Raw genomic sequence first — 23,486 nt, 5'->3', positions numbered from 1 at the left:
AATACAAAAGTGGAGGAGAGAGATAAAACAGACCTTTTATAGATTGTCCTTAAGATAACATATTCAGATATGGAGTTGGGCAAGCATGACAGAACACTACGCACACAACAGACCTTCCTGGCACAACAACAAGCACATCCCTGGAACTTGATGTCTACCTGGTGATCCGTAAGAGAAGCAGCAAGTTGGGGCCCTATTACAAAGATCGAGTAACTGTTGTTCAGTCTTACAATGTCCTGTATAGGAAAATTTATAAAGGTAGAAAGTAGATCAAAGGTTTTAAAGAGCAGGGGAGGGAGGAAGGAGTGAACGTTGGTGGGGGTGGGTGATAATATTTAAATTGTACAGTTTCTTTTAGGGTTGTTAACTAGTTTCCTAAAAAAAATGGCAGTGAAGTTTGCACAACTCTGAATGTGCTAAAATTCATTGGGTAGCATATTTGTGATGGTTGATTGATTGTGTCAATTTAAGTAAGAGAAAGTCAACTAAACTTGCCCAGCAATTCCACACCCTAGGGTGTGGAAGACCCACCGGAGGGCAACTTTGTAGCCTGAATGGTATAAAGAGCAAATGAAGGAGGAGGAATCTGCTTCTGTTTCTTCAGAGCAGCTCCAGTCTTCACCTTCACCTTTGGACATCATCTCCTGGCTCCCAGCAGTCTATTCAGCCTTCTGTTGTAGACTCCTCAGCCTTTCAGCACAGACCCATGGACCTCCTGATACAGACTCTGCAGTGAGATCCAGGCCTTCAACTGAATCCTCGGTCTCCTGGTCTGCAGACAGACCCTCTGCACTCTTCCACATCTGACTCTGTGGGTGGCCATTGTAAGCCAATCTTGTAAATTCTTATATATTTGTATATCTTGTGTTATATCTGTCTCTCTAGTAAACACCGATACAACATTTTAAACTGGTGAGTAGCATGTTATGTGAGCTATAACACAGTAACATGCTACCATAGAAAATCCTGTAAGGTTAATGGGCTGTTGCCTTGTACATAGGGAGGGCATTGCAGAGAGGGCTTTCTTCAGTTTGGATGCCCTGCGTTCACCTTCTTTCCTCTACACAAGGGAATGTTAGTCTCCAAGTTTTTTGCTGTCCTGCATGGCAGCTGTTGTTCTTCTTACTTAGTACTTTGCAAAGCTAGTGGTGGAAGTTGTGGTCCAACCTCAGCTCAGGCAGGCCAGTGAGTCTGGCCCTTGAGGGCAGAGCTTATCTGGTCTTTCTGTCTCTTCTGTCATGACAGCCAAAGCTGTCTTTGTGCCTGGGCATAATCTCACAAAAGAGATTTTCTAGCACGCTCCTCCATGGTATCATTGATAGAAATGTCTAAGACCCATTTTTTTCCTTCTCCACCAGTAGTATGGATTTGGTTTTTTTTTGTTTTTCCTTTCATTTTGCCACCAGCTCTCATGGGCTTTTACACATACACTGGAGGTAATAGCATTTACTCATCTTTCAAATGAGAAAGCTACATAAGGTAGACTGGGAGTGGCGGAGCTCTGTGGCTTTCCCACAGTGACACTACAAGCAGATGTGTGGATGCCTCCCTCTGTTTTCCTGTCCTACCACCAATATTTCTTTTGATCACTTCATCAGAGTTTATTGAAAATAGTTTGTAAATGAATGCAATCACCTCTGGCATCTGTGGTCTTTATGTGTTTTATTTTTTTATGCTAGTCTTCACACAGCCCTGAACAACTTATTAAAATGCTATTGATTTCTTTTTTACCTGCTTGTATGATGACCCTCTCTTCCTGTGCTCTGTTACAAAAGTCAATCTGTTTATCTTGTATGTTTTGTGAGGGGCCTGCCTGTCTTTAATTATGCAAATTACTCTGAGGGGTTCAAGAAGTTTCGATTTATTTAGTCTGTCCAGGTTTTCTCATTGTTAATATGGGATGCTGTACATCCTTTCACAAGCTTCCCTATTTCCAGTGGGAAAAATTACTTCTATTATTTTGTCACTACACACTGTTCTGCAAATATCGTATATGTATATACATATATGATCTGTATTAATATATGTATATTAAATTTTTTCCCAATAGACAATGATACTAAGTGTGGGAACTCAGTTCTAAATGGTAAAAATATATTTAATGGTTTTTGTGGGGTTTTTTGGCAGAACTAGGGATTGAATTCCGGACCTTATACTTGCCAGACAGGCTCTGGCACTACTGAACTAAACCTCTGGCCTAAGAATATATTTAATTTTAATTGGCCTTGAAAGATTTCTTCTCATGTTCTACAAAGTGGTAACAATCTACGTTTCAAACTCTTCCAGCAATAAAAATAACAAATATTTTGTATTCTTAGCCATTGTCACACTGATCATTTTACACTGGCTTTTTAGTTATTATCTCTGCTAAGGAAAATTTCTATATCAGTTTACTCCTATTTTTCTTCGTAGTTTTCTTGATTATTTATAATTTATTACATGAACTTTGAGATACTTTCATATAATACAAGTTATATGATTTCAATTTCCAACTTATATTTTGGTGAATTTTTCACAATGAGGATGGCATTGTTATTTGTAACTAGGAAGAGATACAATACCATATATAATTTTTTTTAGGAAATAAGAGAAAGGGGAAGAATATAGAGAATGAGGTCCCCAGTATGGACTCTAAGTGAGATTGAATCTTCATGCTATAGCATGCAAACTTTCTGGAAGATGAAGATAACAACTGGCCAGGTGGTCTTTGCTTTGGGAAATTATAACTGCACAAAGCTGGACACCCTGAGTGTCAGCTGATGTCAGATTCACATTTTGTGGAATATTTTTATTATATGAAAGGAAAAATAAAAATTAAAAAAAATATATATACATATATTTGTTGTTGTTTTTCTCACAAGGTTTCCATGAGTGTGGCTTGACATTACAGCTTTACTAGTTTGTAGTGCTTTGGTTCTCAAGTTTGCTAGTATACCCTGGAAGTCAGAAAAGTGTTTGTCAATCAAGTAGGGTAGGGAAATGCAGCTAGTCCTAGTAAAAAAGACATGCAACTTTGTTTCATTCAACACTTTTGTAATTTAACAGAGTAGAATTTTCCTTTTTGATACATTTTAATGCAATTTGCATATCATAATTTGGAATATATTTGAAAAGCGAGAAAAGAAGAGATTTAATTTCTAGTCAAAGCTAAGAAATCAAAACTAATCTCAGAAAGACAAATGACGGACTCGATCTGAATTCTTGATAAATTCATGTTTAGCTATAAATTTTGCATTGATTCTGAAAAGGAGAATAAAAGTAAAATTTTCAGTACCCTTTCTAATCATGCCCTGATTAAGTCATCATTCATTTTTACTTCCCTCTTGTGTATTATTTTTCTTTGAGGCTGACAGTGTTTGCATCACTTAAAAGTAAATCTGTTCCATGCTTTTCCTGCTTGTCAAGTCTTATTCTCTTCTGGACAGGGCTCAGCAAGAACTGAAGAAGAACACGCTGTCTATGTGTCTGTCTTATTTTCTTGAGAAAAGTACTAGTTAACTCTGTTTTTAGCACAGCAAATGTCTCGGTCACTTTCTTGTAGATGAGATTCAACACTGGACACCCAGAACTTAAAGAGGAGAGGTTTATTTTGCCTCACAGTTTCAGAAGTTTCAGTCCATGGTGGCTGGCTCCAGGGCAGAAACAGCATGATGGGCACCCTGCCATGCAGGAAATTTCCTCATGTCATGGATACCAGGGAGCAGAGGTGGTGGGAGGAGCGGGGGGATGAAGTGGGCCCTTCCAGGTGATGCTGCCAGTATCCTGCCTCTAAACACATCCTATCTTCTAGCAGCACACCCAACTATTGACTCCTTAGTGAATGAATCCATGGATAAATAGAGAATCCCCATATTCCAGTTCCCTTCCAGGCACATGGTTTTGATGGGACCCCTCACATTCAAACCATAAGAGGGGGAAATATACAGTAAGGTAAAAAAAACCTATAAATAATCAGCTTCAACTTATGTAAGGTCACCATTTTGTTGTATATCTTTCTGAAAAAATAAAACTATTTACACTGTATGCTATCCTCTCATTTTTAAAAGTACTTCTAGATTTATAGATGTATAAATACTACACACACACACATGCATGCATGCACACGCACACATACACACACATTAGTTAGCATTTATTTCCATTTAATTCCACACAACAAAGACAAGTCATATACTTTGTGTAATGGTTATGAGAGGTGGTAATTCATCCAGTGTGGAAGGTGGAAATTGGTGAACCCAGTTATACAAAGAGAGCTGCCATCTGAATTGCTAAAATCTTTTTCACTTCTAAGATTTTTGCCTTTCCAGGAAGAAAAGAATGATTTCCCAAGTAAAGATAATAACTTATGCCTACTAGAATTTGAGGCATATCAACATTAGGACTAAAAGTCTGCCTTTTGATTTCTAGTCTGTGATCATTCTATCAAAGTGCTCCTTTTTATTTAGCTTCTTTCTTTGTGCCTTGTGTTTGGGAGACCAGATACACTAGAAAATGTTATTGTTTTCAGAATTTTAACTCCAGAGGGTGTGGGTCTTCAGCTCGTGACCAGCAATTTCTGCAGTAGGACAGAAAGTATCAAAGCTGAAGTCTTGGAAGCTTGGCTCGTTTCTACTTCAGCAAAGAATAGATAGGAGGCAATGTCTTGAGAAGATGAAGAAAGTCAAACTGAAAATGGTATTTGCAAGGGAATTTTAGGATGCGATGGGACCCTGTCACTCAGTGTGTTTTATGTTGTATTCTACTTTTCTTCTCTCCTTCCATTGCCTAGAATACTCTATTTTTGCAGGGCTGACTTCTTTATCTTTTACTTTTATTTTTGACTGACATATTTTTATATATTTATGAAGTGTAAGAAGTTGAGGGAATGCTAGCAGCATAAATTCAAATCAATGAGAAGCACATCACATGGTACCCAATAAATATGTAAAATTATTTGTCAATTAAAAATAAAATTTTAAGAAAATAATCAAAATTCTATAAAGTGAAGATAAAGGAAATCTCAAAAGCAATTAGGAAAGAAAAAACTTCCTTACCTCTCTACAGAGAGCAAACAGTTCATCCAATAGCACATTTCTCATCAAAGAAACTAGGGAACCCAGAAAGGTGACACAACATTGAAAAAGAAAGGAAGAAAATAAAAGAAACTTGAACACAAATATTTTATATTCAGTGAAAATATATATATATTTAGGAATGCAGTGAGAGTGAAGATATTCTCTGAGGGAGAATGAAAACAACTTTTGTCAGTAGTCTTATTTGTAATGATCAGCTGAAAGAAATCCTTTAAACAGAATGGGAGTGACAAAGGAAGAAACATTAACAGCAAGAAAAAAATAACAATACGAAGAGCAACAATATGTAAAAATGATAGGCTGCCCTTCTCATGTTGAATATCTTGTATTTCGTGCACAATTGGGTGTGGATCTACATGATCACAGGAGAAATATTTGACAATAATGTAAGAGGAAAAGTACATTTATGTATAATTTCTAGACTGCACTCCAATTAGTAAAATATAAACATTTCTAGACTCATAGCTTATGTATATGTACTATAATACAAAAATTTATAAGGGGAGATACACTGAAAGATGCTAATGGAATTATTAAATACTTAACTCATTGAGAAACAGCAAAAATAAAACAGACAAAAACCAGAAAACAAACAAAAAGTAAAAATAAAACAGCAGATTATAGCCCCAACAGGTTAATAATTTTACTGATGTAAAGTCATTCAAATACAAAGAACATCAGACTGGATTACATGATATTCATATCATGTGCATTTTATGTTCCACCTTCAAGAGACACAACTGAATTTCAAGCTCAAGCATGTGCACGCACACACACACACACACACACACACACACAGGTTGAGAGTACAAAGATGGGAAAGGACACATCATGCAAATAATAACCCTAAGAAAACCAGAATTTTGTTACTCTACAAATGTTACACAAATGGTCTTGTAGAGTACATAATCTGTGAGATTTGCTTTTCTCAGTGAACATGATTATCTGAAATTTCTTCTGAGTTGTATCAATGCTTTTTTTTCTTTTTAACTGCTGCATTGTCTTCACTGTTACACATGTGCCAGAGTTTGTACATTAACTCACTGAATGACATCTAGGTTAATTTCCACTTCGAGGGTGCAATAAATAAAGCTTCAATAAATATTTATACATAGATATTTATGTGGATAAAGTCCCTTATTTCCCTGAGATAAATATCCAGGATTGGAACTGATGTGCTGTGCAGTAGTTGCATGTTTAGTTGCCAAATCGTTTTCCAATCTTCTGAAACATTTTATATTTCAATTAAAGAAATTATAAGTTTGTCTACATCCTCAACATCAAATGATTTTGTTAATAGGTACACACATATTAGTGGTTTTGGAATGTGTATGTGATGATATTTCATTGTAGTTTTAACTTTTATTTATCTAATGACTAATAATCTTGAAATCTTCAAATGCTTATATATCCTTTAAATATGTGGTGAAATATCTCATGATGGCTTTGGCCTATTTTCTAAGTAGAGCTTTGTTTTAATTTATCTTACAACTTTTGAGTTTAGATACAAATCTTGTGTGAGGTACATGGTTGTTAAATACTTATTCCCCAAGCTTGTCTTTTCATTGTTATACAGAGCAAAATTGGTTTTTTTTGGTACCGGGGATCAAACTCGTGTCCTTGTGCTTGCGCAGCAGGTGGTGAAACCACTGAGCTAAATCCCTGGCCCCAGAGCAAAATTTTTAATTTGGTGGAGTCCTATTTGTGACTGTTTTCTTTGGTTGATCATGAATTTGGTGTAAAGTCTGAAAATACCTTAGCCTAAGGTATTAGAGATTTTTCCATTGTTTTAAATATTTCACATGTACAACCATAATCAATTTTAAGATAATAGGTAAATAAACTGCTGTCAAAGTTCATTTAATTACATGTGGATGTTCAATTTCTCCAAAACTGTATTTTGAAGTTTATTTATTTATTGGGGGGTGGGTACCGGGGATCAAACTTGGGACCTTGCGCTTGCGAGGCCAGCTCCGGAACCACTGAGCTAAATCTCCAGCCCGAGTCTATATTTCTTACATTTAATTACTTTTGTACATTTCTCAAAGTCAATTGAGCAAGTTTGTGTGGTTCCATTTTTAGATTGTATATTTTGTTTAATTTATCTGTGCTCTTCTCCATTGATAGTTTATAGTCAATATTTTCCTGACTACATTAAAGATCTCACTTTAGTCGTTACCAAATTGATTTAGCTATTTTGGTTTATTTGCATCTTCATTAAGTTCAAGAATAACCTAGCTCATATCTTTAAAAAATTTCTGGTATTTTGATAGAAAATGTTACACTTGCATAGCAATATGCAGAGAATTGATATTACTATTACATCAAGTTCATTTATACCTTCATTGATTTTTTAAAAATCTGCACTTTGTATATTTAAGAATACTTATAAATTTTCTTATTTACATTGAAGTATTTTTCATTTCATGTGTAATCACAAATAGTTTCAGATTTTACAATTTTGGTGTTCATATGTTCATTGATAGTGTATGGAAATATGATTGAGTTTTTGTATTTTTCTTATGTAGCTACTAATTTACTGAAGACTTGTATCAATTTCAGAAGTACTTCTTGTAAATTCCTTGTGATATACTACACAGCCACCATATATTTGTGAGTAGTAACAGTTTTATATTTTCATACATGATGTCTATATCTTTTATATATGTATCTTGGCTTGCAGCAAAAAAACTATAATTTCAAGTTACAATGTTGAGTAAAAAATATGAGAGTGTATATCTCTGCTTGTTATTAATCCTTGGGTAAAATAATTACATTTTTATACTTTGAGTATAATGATTGTTGCAGTTTTTAAAAAATTCTTTTATTGATTGTTGCAGTTTTTAAAAAATAGGTTCTATTTGTTGAGTTGAGAAAGTTTTCTTCCATTCCTATTTGTGTGCTATTTTAACATAAATTAGTATTGAAGTTTCCTGCATACATTTCAGCATTGATTGATCTGATTTTACTCTTTACTTAGTACAGGAGATAGCATTGATTAATATTCAAATAGTATAGAAGCACAGCATTCGAACTTGTCATAAACTATATAATTATTTTCATGATCTGCTAAATCTATTAATATTTTGTCAAGAACCATTTTATGGATTTTGTGAAAGATACTGGACTGTAGTTCTCTTGTGATATTTTTGTCTTTTAGGAATTAATGTAGATTAGCAAAATTTTGCCTCCTCTTCTATTTTCTGCAAGAGATTGTGTAGATTTGGTATTATTTCTTTCTTAAAAGTTTGGTAGAGTTTACTAATAAAGACATTTGGGCCTAATATTCCTTTCTGCAGTTTTTAAAAATTTCATTAAAAATGAAGTTCCCTTATAATCATGGAGATATTCAAGTGTTTTATTTTATTTGGGCATGCTATACTAGTTTATGGATCTCTGATTTTATACAAGTTTTTGTATTTATATATGCTAAATATTTCTTTTTTTAAAATTCTTTTATTGGTACATTTTAGGTATACAACACAATTACATTTCTTATTGGGAATTGTACCTTTACATGATGCACCTTGGTTCTTATTTTTTCTGCATTCCTAACCCTCCCTCCACCCCCTCCACCCTTCCCTATTTACAAAGACTTTATTTCCACTTTTTCCATTTCTCATCATTTTTCCTTTCCCTTCTTTCCTTTCCCCTGGCCCTCCCATTACCCCTTCCCCTTTGGACATTTTCTTCCTATTTTGCATTATTGATTATTCATTCTAATCATTGGTACATTTTAGGTATACAATATAATGACATTCATCATTGGAAATTTGCACCTTTACATAATCTCTCTTGGTTCTTATTTTTCACCCTTGCCCAGCCCTCCCTTCAAATCCTCCATTCCTCCCTATTTACAAAGATTTTTGTTCCTATTTTTCCATTTTCTCATATTAATTCCATTCCCTTCTATCCTTTCCCCTACCCCTCCCACCCTCTTCCCCTTTGCCCCTTTTCTTCCTATTTCACATTACCTATTACACATTTTAGTCCTTATTTACATTTTCAGTTTCTCACACCAGAGAAACTATTCAGTATTTATACATGTGTGTCCTATTTAATTCAGTTAAGAGTATTGTATCAATGTGCACCCATTTAGCTATAAATGTCTCAATTTCTCATTTTTATGGCTGAGTAGTACTCCATTTTATAAAAAAGCCACATTTTCTTTATCCAGTCGCCAGTTGATGAGCATTTGGGCTGTTTCCCAGCAACCACAAACTGTGCTGCTATGAACATGGATGTCCATATATCACTGTGGTATGGTTCTTTTAATTCTTTGGGGAAGATCCCCAGCAGTGGAATAGCAGGGTCAAATGGGACTTCCAGTCCTAATTCTTTGAGGTATCTCCATACTGATTTCCACAGTGCTTGCACCAGTCTACACTCCCACCAGCAGTGGAGCAGGGTTTCTCTTTCCCCACAGCTCCACCAGCATTTGTTACTGGTTGATTTCATGATAGCAGCCATTCTTTCTGGGGTGAGGTGGAATCTCAGATTTGTTTTCATTTGCATCTCTTGAACGACCAGTGATGTTGAACATTTTTTCATGTATTTATTTGCTATTTCTACTTCTTTGTGTGAGAAATGTCTGTTCATTTCACATGCCCATTTTTGGACTGGGTCTTTAAATTTGGGAGGTCTGATCTTTTTAAATTCTTTATAGATTCGAGATAGTAGACCTTTGTGAGGAAAAGCAGGTGAAGATTTTTTCCCACATTGTGGGTTGTCTCTTCACACTGCTGGTGGTTTCTCTTGCTGTGCAGAAGCTTTTTAATAAGAAGAGATCCCACTTCTTAATTGTTTGTGCTAGTTCACCAGCAACTGAGGTTTTGTTCATAAAATCTTTTCCTACACCAATGTCTTCAAGGGTTCTACCTAACCTCTGTTCCAACTGGTTCAGAGTTTCTATTTTAATAGTTCGATCTTCAATCCATTTTGATTTTAGTTTAGTGCATGGTGAGAGATACAGGTCTAGTTTTAATCTTTGGCAAGTTGAAGCCCAATTTTTCCAGCACCATTTATTAAAGAGGCTATCTTTCCTCCAGTGAGGGTGTTTGGCTCCTTTATTGAAGATAAGATGGCTGAGTGTGTCTGGCATTGTTTCTGCATCTTCTAATGTGTTCCACTGGTCCTCAGGTCTGTTTCTTTGCCAGTACCATGCTGTTTTTATCACAGTAGCTTTGTAGTAGAGCTGCAGGTTGGGGATTGTGATACCCCCTGCCATGTCTCTGTGACCTAGAATTGCTTTGGCTATTCTGGGTCTCTTCTTGTTCCAAATGAATTTTTGGATTGTTTTCTCAAGGTCTGTGAAGTATGCTGCTGGGACCTGAATTGGAATTGCATTGCATCTATATAGTAATTTTGGAAGTATGGCCATTTTCACTATATTAATCCTTTCCACCCAGGAGCAGGGGATGTCTGTCCATTTTCTGATATCATCTTCCATCTCTCTTTTCAGAGTGCTATAGTTTTCAGAGAAGAGGTCTTTGATTTCTTTCATTAGGATGATTCCTAGGTATTTCAGTTTTTTGGATGCTATTGTGAAGGGAATTGTTTGCCCTATTTCTCTCTCAGTGAGTCTGTCATTCGTGTAGAGGAAGCTATTGATTTTTGTGTGTTGAGCTTGTAACCAGCTACTTGACTGAATTTGGTTATTCACTCTAGAAGACTTTTGGTGGAGTTCTTGGGGTCTTCTATATACAGTATCATGTAATCCACAAATAATGACAATTTGACTTAATTTCCTATCTTTATTCCTTTTATTTCTTTCTCTTGCCTAATTGCCGTGGCGAATGTTTCCAGAACTATATTGAACAAGAGTGGTGATAGTGGACATCCTTGTCTTGTTCCTGATTTTAGTGTGAAGGATTTCAGTTTTTGACCATTTAGTATGATATTGGCTGTTGGTTTTTCATAGATGGCTTTTATCAGTTTGAGGTAGAGACCATCTATTTTAATTTTTTGTAGGGTTTTTATCATAAATGCATGTTGGATTTTGTCAAATGCTTTTTCTGCATCTGTAGAGAAAATCATAGTTTTTGATTTGGCTCTATTGATATAGTGTATTACATTGATTGATTTGCACATGTCAAACAATCCCTGCATCCCTGGATGAATCCCACTTGATCAGGGTGTATGATCTTCTTGATGATCTTCTGCATTCTATTTGCCAGTATCTTATGAAGGATTTTTGCATCTATGTTCATTAGTGAGATTGGCCTATAGTTCTCTTTATCAGTTGGGTCTTTCTCTGCTTTGGGGATCAAGGTGATGCTTGCTTCCAGGAATGAATTTGGGAGTATTGCTTCCCTTTCAAATTCATTGAACACTTTAGAATAGTAGTGGCAGTAGTTCCTCTCTAAAAGTCTTGTAGAATTCAGCAGTGAAGCCTTCAGGGCCCAGGCTCTTCTTAGTGGATGTTTTTAATTACATTTTCAATTTCATTGGTTGATATTGGGTTGTTTAGAATTTTTAGGTCTTCTTCATTCAACTTTGGTAATTCATATGTATCTAGGAATCTGTTCATTTCTTCTGTGTTTTCCGTCTTATCGGCTTACAGGTTCTGGAAGTAAGCATTGATGATCCTCTGGATTTCTGCTGGGTCTGTTGTAATTTCACACTTTTCATTCCTAATTGCATGGATTTGGGCCTTTTCTTTCCTTTTTCTGATAAGGTTGGCTAAGGGTTTGTCAATTTTGTTGATTCTTTCGAAGAACCAACTCTTGGCTTCATTGATTTTTTTGTATCATTCTCTTAGTCTCCATTGCATTGATTTCTCCTCTGATCTTTGTAATTTCCTCCCTTGTATGAGCTGTGGGATTCTCCTGTTCTTCTTTTTCTAGAAGCTTGAGGTTCAGCATCAGGTTGTTTAATTGGGCTCGTTCTGTTTTCCTAATATGTGTATTCACTGCTATGAATTTCCCTCATAAGACTGCTTTCATTGTGTCCCATACATTCCATTATGTTGTATTGTCATTGTCATTTAATTGAAGGCACTGTCTGATTTCTTCTTTAATTTTCTCTGTGATCCATTGGTTATTCAGAAGTGTGTTGTTAAATTTCCATGTGTTTATGATATTTTTTGAGTTTCTTTTGCTATGGATCTCCAATTTCATCGCACTATGGTCTGATAATATACAAGGGATAACTTCAATTCCTTTGCACTTACTTAAACATGTTCTGTGTGTGAGTATGTGGTCTATTTTTGAGAATGACCCATGTGCAGCTGAGAAGAATGTGTATTCTGATTTTGTGGGGTGGAAGACTCTGTAAACATCTGTTAAGTTCATTTGTTCAAGAGTTCGATTGAGTACTAGTATTTCATTACTTATTTTTAGTCTAGTTGATCTATCTATTTGTGACAGTGGGGTGTTGAGGTCCCCCACTACAATTGTATTAGTGCATATATAACTTTTCATGTCCATTAGTATTTGTTTTATATAGTTGGGTGCACTAGTGTTTGGTGCACAGATATTTATGATTGTCATCTCTTCCTCTTGGATTGTTCCCTTTACAAGGATGTAGTGTCCTTCTTCGTCTCTCTTAATCAGTGTTGGTTTGAAATCTACTTGATCTGCCAAGAGGATAGCTACTCTTGCTTTTTTTCAGGTTCCTGTTGCATGCAGTATTGTTTTCCACCCTTTAACTTTCAGTGTATGACTTTCCTTTTGAATGAAGTGTGTTTCTTGTATGCAGTATATTGTTGGATTTTGCTTCTTGACACATTCTGCCTGTCTATTTCTTTTGATTGGTGAATTGAGACCATTAACAATGATGGTTATAACTGAAACGTATTGACTTGTCATTGCCATGACTTTTTCTTTTTGTTGTGTTCTCCCCCTTTACATTTAATTTCTTGTCATGCCAGATGGGTTCATTCTGCTTTGCTTCCTGGGATTCTGATCCTCAATGTCTGTTCCTAGGATATTGTGTAAACTTCTTTGGAGTGCTGGTTTGGTATTCGGGAAGTTCCTAAGGTGCTCTTTGTCATGAAAGTATCTTATTTCTCCATCCATTTTGAAAGATAGTTTTGCAGGGTACATCAGTCTGGGGTGGAGGCTGTTTTCTTTTAGGGCTTGGAATATGTCACTCCAAGCTCTTCTTGCCTTGATGGTTTGTGTTGAGAAGTCTGCTGTGATTCTGATGGGCTTTCCTTTGTATGCGATTTGTTTCTTTTCTCTGACTGCCTGTAGAACTTTGTTCTTCTGTTGAGTTTCTGGAATCTTAACAATTATATGCCTATGTGTAGATTTTTTTTGATCAAGGCTTTTTGGAGTCCTATATGCCTCACTTATCTGTATGTCAAGCTCTTTTCCCCTGCTTGGGAAGTTTTCTGCCATTACTTCTGCAAAGAGTTTTTTTATGTCATCTGCACTCTGTCTTGTTTCTTCATTGACTCCAATCAGTCTTATGTTATTCTTCTTTGCATCATCTAGCAGCTGCTGGATTGATTTCTTGTGTTCCCTTATAATTTTGAAGCAATTTTTCTTTTCCTGGTCACTAATTGCAATCTTATGTTCTATATCTGAAATTCTGTCCTCACATTGGCACATTCTGCTGTGTAGACTTTCAATGGAGTTTTTCATGTCCTGGAAATCTATTTGCATCTGTTTTATGGATTCCATTTATTTCCTATGTTGGGATTCCATCATGTTTTTCAGCTCCTCTCTCAATTTATTAATCATGTCTTGCAGTAGGTGCACAATTTCTCCTGTTATCTGAGAAATTATTTCTGATTTCATTGTTTTCAGATCCCCTTTTGTTGCCAGTTCAGTGGGTCCAGGTGGTTGAGTATCAGAGTGTTCCATCTCATTTCCCTTTGGGGTTGCTGTAAGTGATCTGGAAGTTTGATTTTGAGACTTATTTACATGTTTTTTCATTTCAACTAGGGGGCGGCAGGGGGGGTGTGCTTTTGGCACCCACATGGCTCACCTCCTCTGAGCTGGGAGAGGTGGGCCAGGGACCAGGAGCATCAGTAAGGATGGTGGCCTCTGGACCAGGAGCAGTGGGATGGTGGCTCAGAATCCTCTACCTCTGGGCCTGGAGTGGTGGGACAGACGGCAGCCCAAAAGCCCTTCCTCTGGGTTGGGAGTGGTGGGAGGGATGGTGGCTGGGCAGCCCCTTCCTCTGGACCAGGAGCAGTGGGACAGCAGCTCAGAAGCCCTTACCTCTGGGCAGGAATTCTTTAAATGCTGAGAACTTGATTAGCTCCAGTACAGTGGTCTGGTGGTCCGGTGTCCTCTGCATCTTTGTAGTGTGGAACCAGGTGGCTGTACAGAGAAGAGGCCAAAGGAGCTGGGGGGGGGTGTCCAGTAGATTGCTTCTGGGGCATGGGCTGATTTGGTGTTTTCAGCAGGACTGGTGACCTCAGGATGGGACTGCATCTGCAGATCTCTGTTGAATATTTGATAGTATTTTCTTATTATCCTTTGTGAGAACTGAAATTTCATACATATGTCCTCTGTTTCATCCCCAATATTGTCAATTTATGTATTATTATTCTCTATCAGTCTTTTTTAGAGGTTTGGAAATTTCACTGATATTTAAAGAACTAGCAAATATTGATTCTTATTCAGTTTGGTGCTTATCTATAAATATCCTCTTGCTTATTTTAGTTTATTTTACTCCTGTTTCTAATGTCTAAATTATTTTTTCTAGATATTCAAATTATTGACTTGAGATTTTTCTGATGAAAATCTTTAGTGGTGGGATTTTTTTTTAGATCTTCTTTTACCATGTCCTACTTATGTTCATATATTTTAATTTTATTTTAGTTTACTTCTAGATATTTTGGATTATTCACATAATTTCCTCTTTTATCAGTGTATTACTATTAAAATGTTTTTCTTATTATAAACTTTCATTTTAATAGTACTTTTGTGTGTCTCTTAAATTTTGATGTGCTTTGTTTCTGTTTTCACTTGTTTCAAGAAATGTTTAAAATTTCTTCCTTATTTATTCAATGAGTTACTTTTCATCCAATAGTATGTTCTTCAGCTCCATCAATTTGCATTATTTCTAAGGTAGTTTTCATTGCTCATTTTTAATTTATTCCATTGGGGTCAATAAAGATATATGATATAATTTTAACTTTTAATATTTTGTCGTTATTTGTTTTGGGCCTTATTGTCTATTCCATTGAATGTTCCATTTGTTGAAAAAATCAGTGTGTACATCTGGTTGAATAGATCCTTTGATCAGCTAAGGCTACAGAGATGTTTCAAAATTTGCAAATCAAACATAACACCTCTCATCAACAAAACAATTATATGATTATTCTGAAAGATGCAGAAAAATAATGCAATTAAATTCAATACCCCTTCATGTTGATAACTCCAAGCAAATTATAAGCAGAACATAGCTCGGTAAACTAAAGGCTTATATAAGAAATGCACAGCCAGAATGTATTAAAATTGTATTAAAATGTATTAGAAGACACTGCTTTTCTTCAGTATAGATCTGGAAGTGTTAGAGAAATTAAGCAAGAGAAAGAAATAAAAGAAATAGGAAGAGAAAAAAATCAAAGTATATCTGTTTACAAATTATGATTCCATATATTTTTGATGTCAATACAATGTTAATTTTATCTGTTCTATTAAGTTTATTGGTATATTTTAGGTACTCAATGCAGTTACATTCATCATTGGGATCTTGTACCTTTACATGATGTATCTTGGTTCTTATTGTTTCCCCATTCCCCTGTCCTCCCTTCACCCCCTCTACCCTTCCCTATTTACAAAAATGTTGTTTCCATTTTTTTCCTTTTCTCATATATTTTATTTGCCCCTCTTTCCTTTCCCCTACCCCTCCCACTTCCCCTACTCCTTTAGAACTTTTCTTCCTATTACACAATATCAATTATACATTTTGATCCTTATTTACACTTTTTGGTTTTCACACCAGAGAAAGTATCCGGTATTTACACATGTGTGTCCTATTTATTTCACTTAAGAGTATGGCCTCAGTGAGTATCCACTTAGCTAAAAATGCCTCTAGTTTCTCATTCTTTATACCTGAGTAGTACTCCATTTTATTTTTTAAAAAATCTTCTTTATCTAGCCTCCAGCTGATGGGCAATTGGGCTGCTTCCAAGTTTTAGCTATTACAAACTGCTGCTATAAACATGGGTTTATATATGCTCATATATCACTGTGGTATGATTCTTTTAATTCTTTGGGGAAGATACTCAGCAGAGGAATAGCCGGGTCAAGTGGGACTTCTAATCCTAGTTGTTTGAGGTATCTCCATATTGATTTACACAGTGGTTGCACCAGTCTGCACTTCCACCAACAATGAAGAAGGGTTCCTTTCTCCCCACAACCCCACCAGCCTTTGATATTGGTTTTCTTGATAGCAGCCTTTCTTTCTGGCATGAGGTGCAATCTCAGGGTTGTTTTCATCTGCATAATGACCTGTGATGTTGAATATTTTTTCATATGTTTATTTGCTATTCTTACTTCTTTGTCTGAGAAATGCCTGTTCATTTCAGATGCCCATTTTTGAACTGGGTCTTTATATTTGAGGAGTCTGATTTTTTTGAGTTCTTTATATATTCTATATAGCAGACCTTTGTCTGAGGAACAGCTGGTAAAAATTTTTTCCACTGTAGGTTGTGGGTTGTCTCTTAGCTCTGTTGGTGGTTTCTCTTGCAGTGCAGAAGCTTTTTAATGAGATCTCAGTTGTTGATTCTTTGTGCTATTTCCCATGCTACTGAGGTTTTGTTCATAAAGTTTTTTCCTATGTCAATGTCTTCGAGAGTTCCACCTAACATATCTTCCAGCAAATTTAGTTTTTCTGTTTTAATATTTAGACCTTTAATCCACTTGGATTTTAGTTTAGTGGATGGTGAAAGATAGGGGTCTAGTTTTAATCTTTGGCAAGTTCAAATCCAGTTTTCCCAACACCATTTATTAAAGAGGCTATCTTTCTTCCAGTGAAAATGGTTAGCTCATTGGTCAAAGATGAGGTGGCTGAGTATGTCTGGAGTTGTTTCTGCATTTTCTAATCAATTCCACTGCTCCTCGGGTCTGTTTCTTTGCCAGTACCATGCTGTTTTTATCTCAGTAGTTTTATTATGGAGTTTCAGGTTGGGGATTGTGATACTCCCTGCCATTTTTCTGTTGCCTAGAATTACTTTTGCTATTCTAGGTCTCTTCTTGTTGCAAATGAATTTTTGATGGATTTCTCTAGTTCTGTGAAATATACTGTTGGGATTTCAATCAGGATTGCATTGAATCTGTATCACTGTTTTGGAAATATATTCATTCTTCCTACCCAGGACCAAGGGATGTCTTTCCATTTTCTTATATCCTTTTTTATCTCTTTTTTCAGTGTTGTATTTCTCAATGTAGAGGTCTTTTGATCTCCTTCATTAGATTGATTCCTAGATATTTCATTTTTTTGGATGCTATTGTGAAAGGGATTGTTTCCCTAATTTCTCTCTCAGTGAGTGTCTTATTTGTGTACAAGAAGGCTGATTTTTGGGTGTTGACTTTGTATCCAGCCACTCTACTGAATCTTTCAATTAAGTATAGAAATCTTTTGGTAGAGTTTTTTGGGTCTTCTATGTAGAGTATCATATCATCAGCAAATAATGACAGTTTAACTTCTTCCTTTCCTATCTTTATTGCTTTTATTTCTTTCTCTTGACTAATTGCTGTGGCTAATGCTTCCAAAACTATATTAAACAGGAGTGGTGATAGTGGGCATCTTTGTCTTGTTCCTGATTTTAGCGTGAAGGTTTTCAGGTTTTGACCCTTTAGTAGGATGTTGGCTGTTGATTTTTCATAGATAGCCTTTATCAAGTGGAGATAAAGACCATCTATTCCAATTTTCTGTAGGTTTTTTTTTATTATCATGAATGGGTATTGAATTTTATAATGAAAAACCTAAAGACTCTACCAGAACACTAATAATAGAACTAAGGAATGTATTGAGTAAAGTTGCAGATCACAGTATCAACATACAAAAATCAGCATTTTTATACACCAGTAATGAGAGTAGTAAGAAATCTTGAAAACAATTCTATTCACAATAGCTATAAAAAGCCTATGAATAAATATAACCAAGGCAAAGAAATATCTCTACAGTGAAAATTAGAAGTACAATGAAAGAAATTTAAGAGGACATAAAGAATGGAAAGAACTTCTTCCATACTTATGAACCAGAATAATTAATATTGTTAAACTGTGCTATTACGTGAAGTTATTTACTGTAATCCCTAGCAAAATATGAATGACATCTTGAACATAAATAGAAAAAATATTCTAAAATTTATGTTTAAGCACAGAAGATCCCAAATATCCAAGGTAATCTTGAATAAAAGGGACATTGTTAGAAACATGAACTATTTCACTTCTAAAGACAATACAAAGTCATTGTAATGAAAAGAGACTTATATTGGCATTAAAAAAGACAAGCAGACCAATAGAAAAGTGTCCTCACAAACACATTTATATCCAGCTACTATTTTACAATATGTCACAAAAACATGCATAGCAGAATTATAGCCTTTTCAGTACATGATGTTAGGCAAACTGAATAGCCATATGAAAAAGATAGAAAATAGGCTCTAATCCCTCACCCTACACAAAAATCACCTCAAACTGATTCAAACATCTAAGATGTGGTAAGACCTGGGTTGTTGAAAGTACTAGAAAAAATAGGGGAGAGGAAAGGAGGTTTTGGACAAGACTTCAAAAGTATAGGCAACAAAACCAAATACAGACAAATGTGAAATCAAGCTAAGAAGGCTCTGGAGTGCAAAGGAAACAACAGCATGAAAACAACATAAAAAGTGGGGAAAAATTAAAAAAACTTTTCAGGCTACAAAGTGTAAACATGCAGAATATATAGGCAACTCAAATACTTATTTAAAACCTCAAATATTCTATTAAAATCAGTAACGTACAGAAATAGATAATTCTCAAAAAATGAAATCCAAATGAACAACAAGTTCATGAAAATATGCATATCATCATCAGTTGTGAGGGACATCAAAACCACAAGCAGATATCCCCTCATCCAACTTTAATTGCTTTTATCAACTAAACCAAATTTTAGCAAGAAAGTGGAAAAGCAGAAACCTTACACCACATAGTTGATGGGAATATAAACTGTTGCACCCATTATGGAAAACAGTACAGATATTCCTCAGAAATAAAGAAGAACAGATCTACTATATGATCCAGCCATTTCTCTTCCAGGTATACATTCAAAGAAAATAAAAACAGTTCAGTGAAGTGATGCTTGCACATGATAACGATGCTTATTGCTTCACTATTCACAGGAGCTAACATGTGGAATGAAACTTGAAGCCTCTGAATGGGTGAATGAAGAAAATGTGGTATATATACACAATGGAATATCATTCAGCCATAAAAATATTTCATCTTTAGAAACTAAATGGATGGAGCTAGAGGATGTTATGTTAAATAAGTTAAGTGCAGAAAGACAAATACCATATATTCTTTCTCACATGTGGATGCCACAAAGCTGAACTAAAGGTATAATAGTGATTAGAAGAGCCTGGAAAGGGTTTACAGGAAGGAGGATGGAAGGATTTGGGTAGCATGTACCAAAATACAGATAAAAATAGTAAGTTCTGGTGTTCTTGAGTACAATGGAGCAATTGTACCTTACAGTAAGCTATTACATATTTTATCCAAAATTTAAAGAGAAGAGCTGGAAAGCTGCAAACTAAATTCAATGATAAGGGGATGGAAATATTCCTTATCCTGATTTTAATAATAGACATTGTATAGAAGAATTAAATTATCACACTGCGTCTCATACTTTTGTATGCTTGAAATAATACAAATTAATTAAAAATAATAATGATGACAATTTAAAATAGTGGGGAAAAAACTTTAAAAAGACAAACAGAGCAAAAGCCTAGCATGAGTAAAACCACATTACAGGAATACATTATGATGAACTGTATAGATAGAGGTAGTTTGAAAGGCTGGCAGACTTTTACAGTCAATAATTATATTTTGACATCTTTCAGTATGATGAATATTTACTTTGCTTCTTTTTGTTTTAGAGGATGGCTGTCCTGGAAGAACGTGTTCACACTCATTTTTAAGTGGTATTGCTATTTTCAAAATTCTTCTATAATTCATTGTACACTGACTTGAACATTCCCTATTTAAACTGCCAGTGCAAGGCATCATTTGTATATGTTGTTTAGGGTAGGTGGGATCACATTCTGCTTATATTCATACACAGATCACAAAGTTAGTAAACAATAATAGTGATCAAACAGCAATACCATTTTATTTCTTATCCTACACAGCACATAATTATTTTTGAACCAAAACTATAACTTTGTTGGCTTGTTCAGGGACAGACAGCTTTCATCCAGTTCAAAACTTTGGGAATTTTATCACTTGGAAAGAATACTAATGCAGTCAAGTGACATACTTAAACCAAAGCTTTGGTCAATGGTCAATCCAGTGGTGGCAAATCTATGCCATGAATACCACAGCAGGCTATTTGTATCATTGAAAGCTCTAAAAGGTTCACCATTACTGCATCACCAATCTCTTGCCCAGAATTCTGCTTTCTATCTCTTCTTGTGCTGTAGCATCCCTATTCCTCAATGAAGATTGCAGGATTTTGATTTTCTGGTGTTCAACTTTCAAGATTTTGCTCTTTTGGGATTGTGAATTAGAGGTTTTAGATTTTAGAGATTTAGACATTTCAAGAATTCAGGCTTTGGGATTATAGAATTCAAGACTGTGTCTTTTGGAATTATGATCAGCACTAATAAATCATCTGCTACCAGAGATGTTCCAGCATTGTTAAAAAATATATCATTAGAATGTGATTCTTCAAGATCCTCCCAACTCTATGACTATCTGGTATTTAGACATTGTTTTGTAACATTTTATTTCAGTTGTGTTGTTCATGTAGGAATATTCTCTGATGAACGTGGAGTGTAAGATGTTCAGACACCATATGAGATGTTTGATAACATAGCATAAACATGCTGTGGGTACAGAGAAAACATGTAAAAGGCATAATGAGAAAGTCATGCGTGCCCTGATGAAGTGAAATAGGAGGCACAATCACATCTGCTCCTCTTAGAATATTAGAAGCAAACACTTTCAAGGCTTGTCAAATAACTGATCCTGTTCTTTTAGAGATGATGATAAATACAGATGTTCTATTCCTATCGATGATTCAGTAAATAACATCCCTAGATGCTTTTCAAGAGTGCTATGTGACATCTAGGTTGTTATAGGTTGGTGCCTCTTAGTGATGTGTGGCAAATTTGATAAAATGCACCAAATGTTCTGAAGATAAAAAGTACCATATATCATAAATGATGAGTGATGATTATAATGGTACAGCATGGCCACAGGGACAGAGAAACTATCTTTACCTCATAAAAGCTGCTTCCTCTTTCAAACGCAATAACACCACTACTTTTTTTGCAAATGATTTTAAGTTGCCTTGTATAAATCTGATTCACTTGCAGTTCAAAACTTTTTAGACTCAATGTACTTTCCAGAAAGGATTTGTTCCACTTCCTGCCTCTTCTATAGTGATGAAAGTATATTTTCTTCATAAGCCATGGTAGAAAATGCTTCATGTTCTCACATGGCTAGTATTTTAGCATATTGCACATTCACGTATGTTGGTTAACTGCTTTCATGGATAAAACAAGACACAAAATTTGAAATAGAACCCAAAACATTCTAATTTTATATCTTCTAGCACAATCTGTTGATTATATGTTTGTTTATTTTGTTCATGTGAAGTTTGAGGGGTTATAAAAGTAGGAGTTCATTTGGTAGATCCAACAATGGATTGTGCCAATATATGTAAATGCATTTCTGTTCTGCTTGATAATTTAAGCAATTGACCATAAGGGGTGACTCATCAGCCATTTAAAATTCAGGTTGGAATGCATTAGTAAAATTACTGTGAACAATGATTCAGCTTGCACAACTGGAACATCTTCAAAAATGCCGTTCTTGGGTACATTTGTTGCCAGGGTGACTGCTGTGATAGGTTGACTAACATATCTGTCTTCTTGGGTTTTCCTTAGGAAAACTGTGTATTATTCTAAGTTAAGAGTGCATGGGAGAAGATGTTGCAAGTGTTTTCAGCTAAAGGGATCAATGCCTAATTGATGTGAAAAAAATCCAGAGGAGTGAAAGAATCCCATTAACAATAAATTTCACATAGAAAAGTGTGACCCAGAAATCTACAATGAATATGAAATATTTCTATATTTGTAGTACTTTGATTATAGGGTTTTAGCACTTAGAAATAGGTGTCTTATAAAGATTTCACTTCTGTATCTTAATTTAAATGAGCTTCCCCATCTTGATGCTCACTAACTCAGGTTTACTTCTCCACTTGATGATATTCCAACAAGATAGAAAACTTTCACTTTCTTGAAAGCCTAATTTGTGGATTTAAATCAGTCTTCAAAGATGAAGTATTTTAGGCCCAATGGTCACATTTAATCACCATTCATGCTTCCTAAAATGAGCAACATTCAATGTTTTAGAAGTACATATTGAAAGCTATGGTAATTTTTCTGCTACCTTATCTCAAAATAGTTCCATGTGTTGGTAAAAATCTGAAACTGCAGTACATTCACTTCAATCTCACTTCCAAAAGATACTGAATTACATCTGCAGATTTAAGGTTTCTATTTCTTGGGAAACTTATACAGAAAAGCATTTCAATGTAATGTTTGCATATAGCCAAATATAAATATTGCATTTAATATTTATTTATTAATGTGCACAAACTTTTGTTTTTGTTCACTAATTTGTCTAACTTTTACATCCCTTCCTGAAGATAAGAGCTATTCAGAGCTTGATGTGAATTAACAAAATCTGTTGCTGTACATATTGAATATTGGCCACATTTCATATTACTCTTTCCCAATTTTTATTGGACCCTGAGAAAATATGGAAACAGAAATAGGATGAAAAGCAAAAATGAGAAAAAGTTTTGAAGTAAAGAAGATAAAAAATTGAAGAGGAGAGACAGTCTAAGCATATAAATGGACAGCATCTAGATCACAGATGAAAATAGCACTTTGTCTCCCAAGCTGCAGCCATCAGGAAACCTACCCCTTCTTTTGTAATGAACAACAAAGAAGCAGCCTTACATATCAGACCTCTGAGAAGCCAAATCGATAGCTTCAGTAATAATCCAGGAAATTAGACAATAACTTCTGTAATGATACATTAAAAGTGACCGGTATTTTATTAATACCTAATCGCTTCCCTTATGTTTACATTCCATACTAGGGCCAGTCAAAGAAGGCCAAACATATGACTCTAAATAATAATGTAGGATGCCCAACCATCCTTCAGCTCCTCCAGGCCCACATCTTCAATTATGGCACTTCTGGTGAGAAACCTCCAGTCAGGACATACTTGA

Source organism: Heterocephalus glaber, unplaced genomic scaffold (assembly GCF_053883595.1).
Source record: "Heterocephalus glaber isolate CG9 unplaced genomic scaffold, H.glaber_assembly_v1.0 deba00001461, whole genome shotgun sequence".
NCBI lineage: Eukaryota > Metazoa > Chordata > Mammalia > Rodentia > Bathyergidae > Heterocephalus > Heterocephalus glaber.
This window is presented reverse-complemented; position numbering follows the sequence as displayed.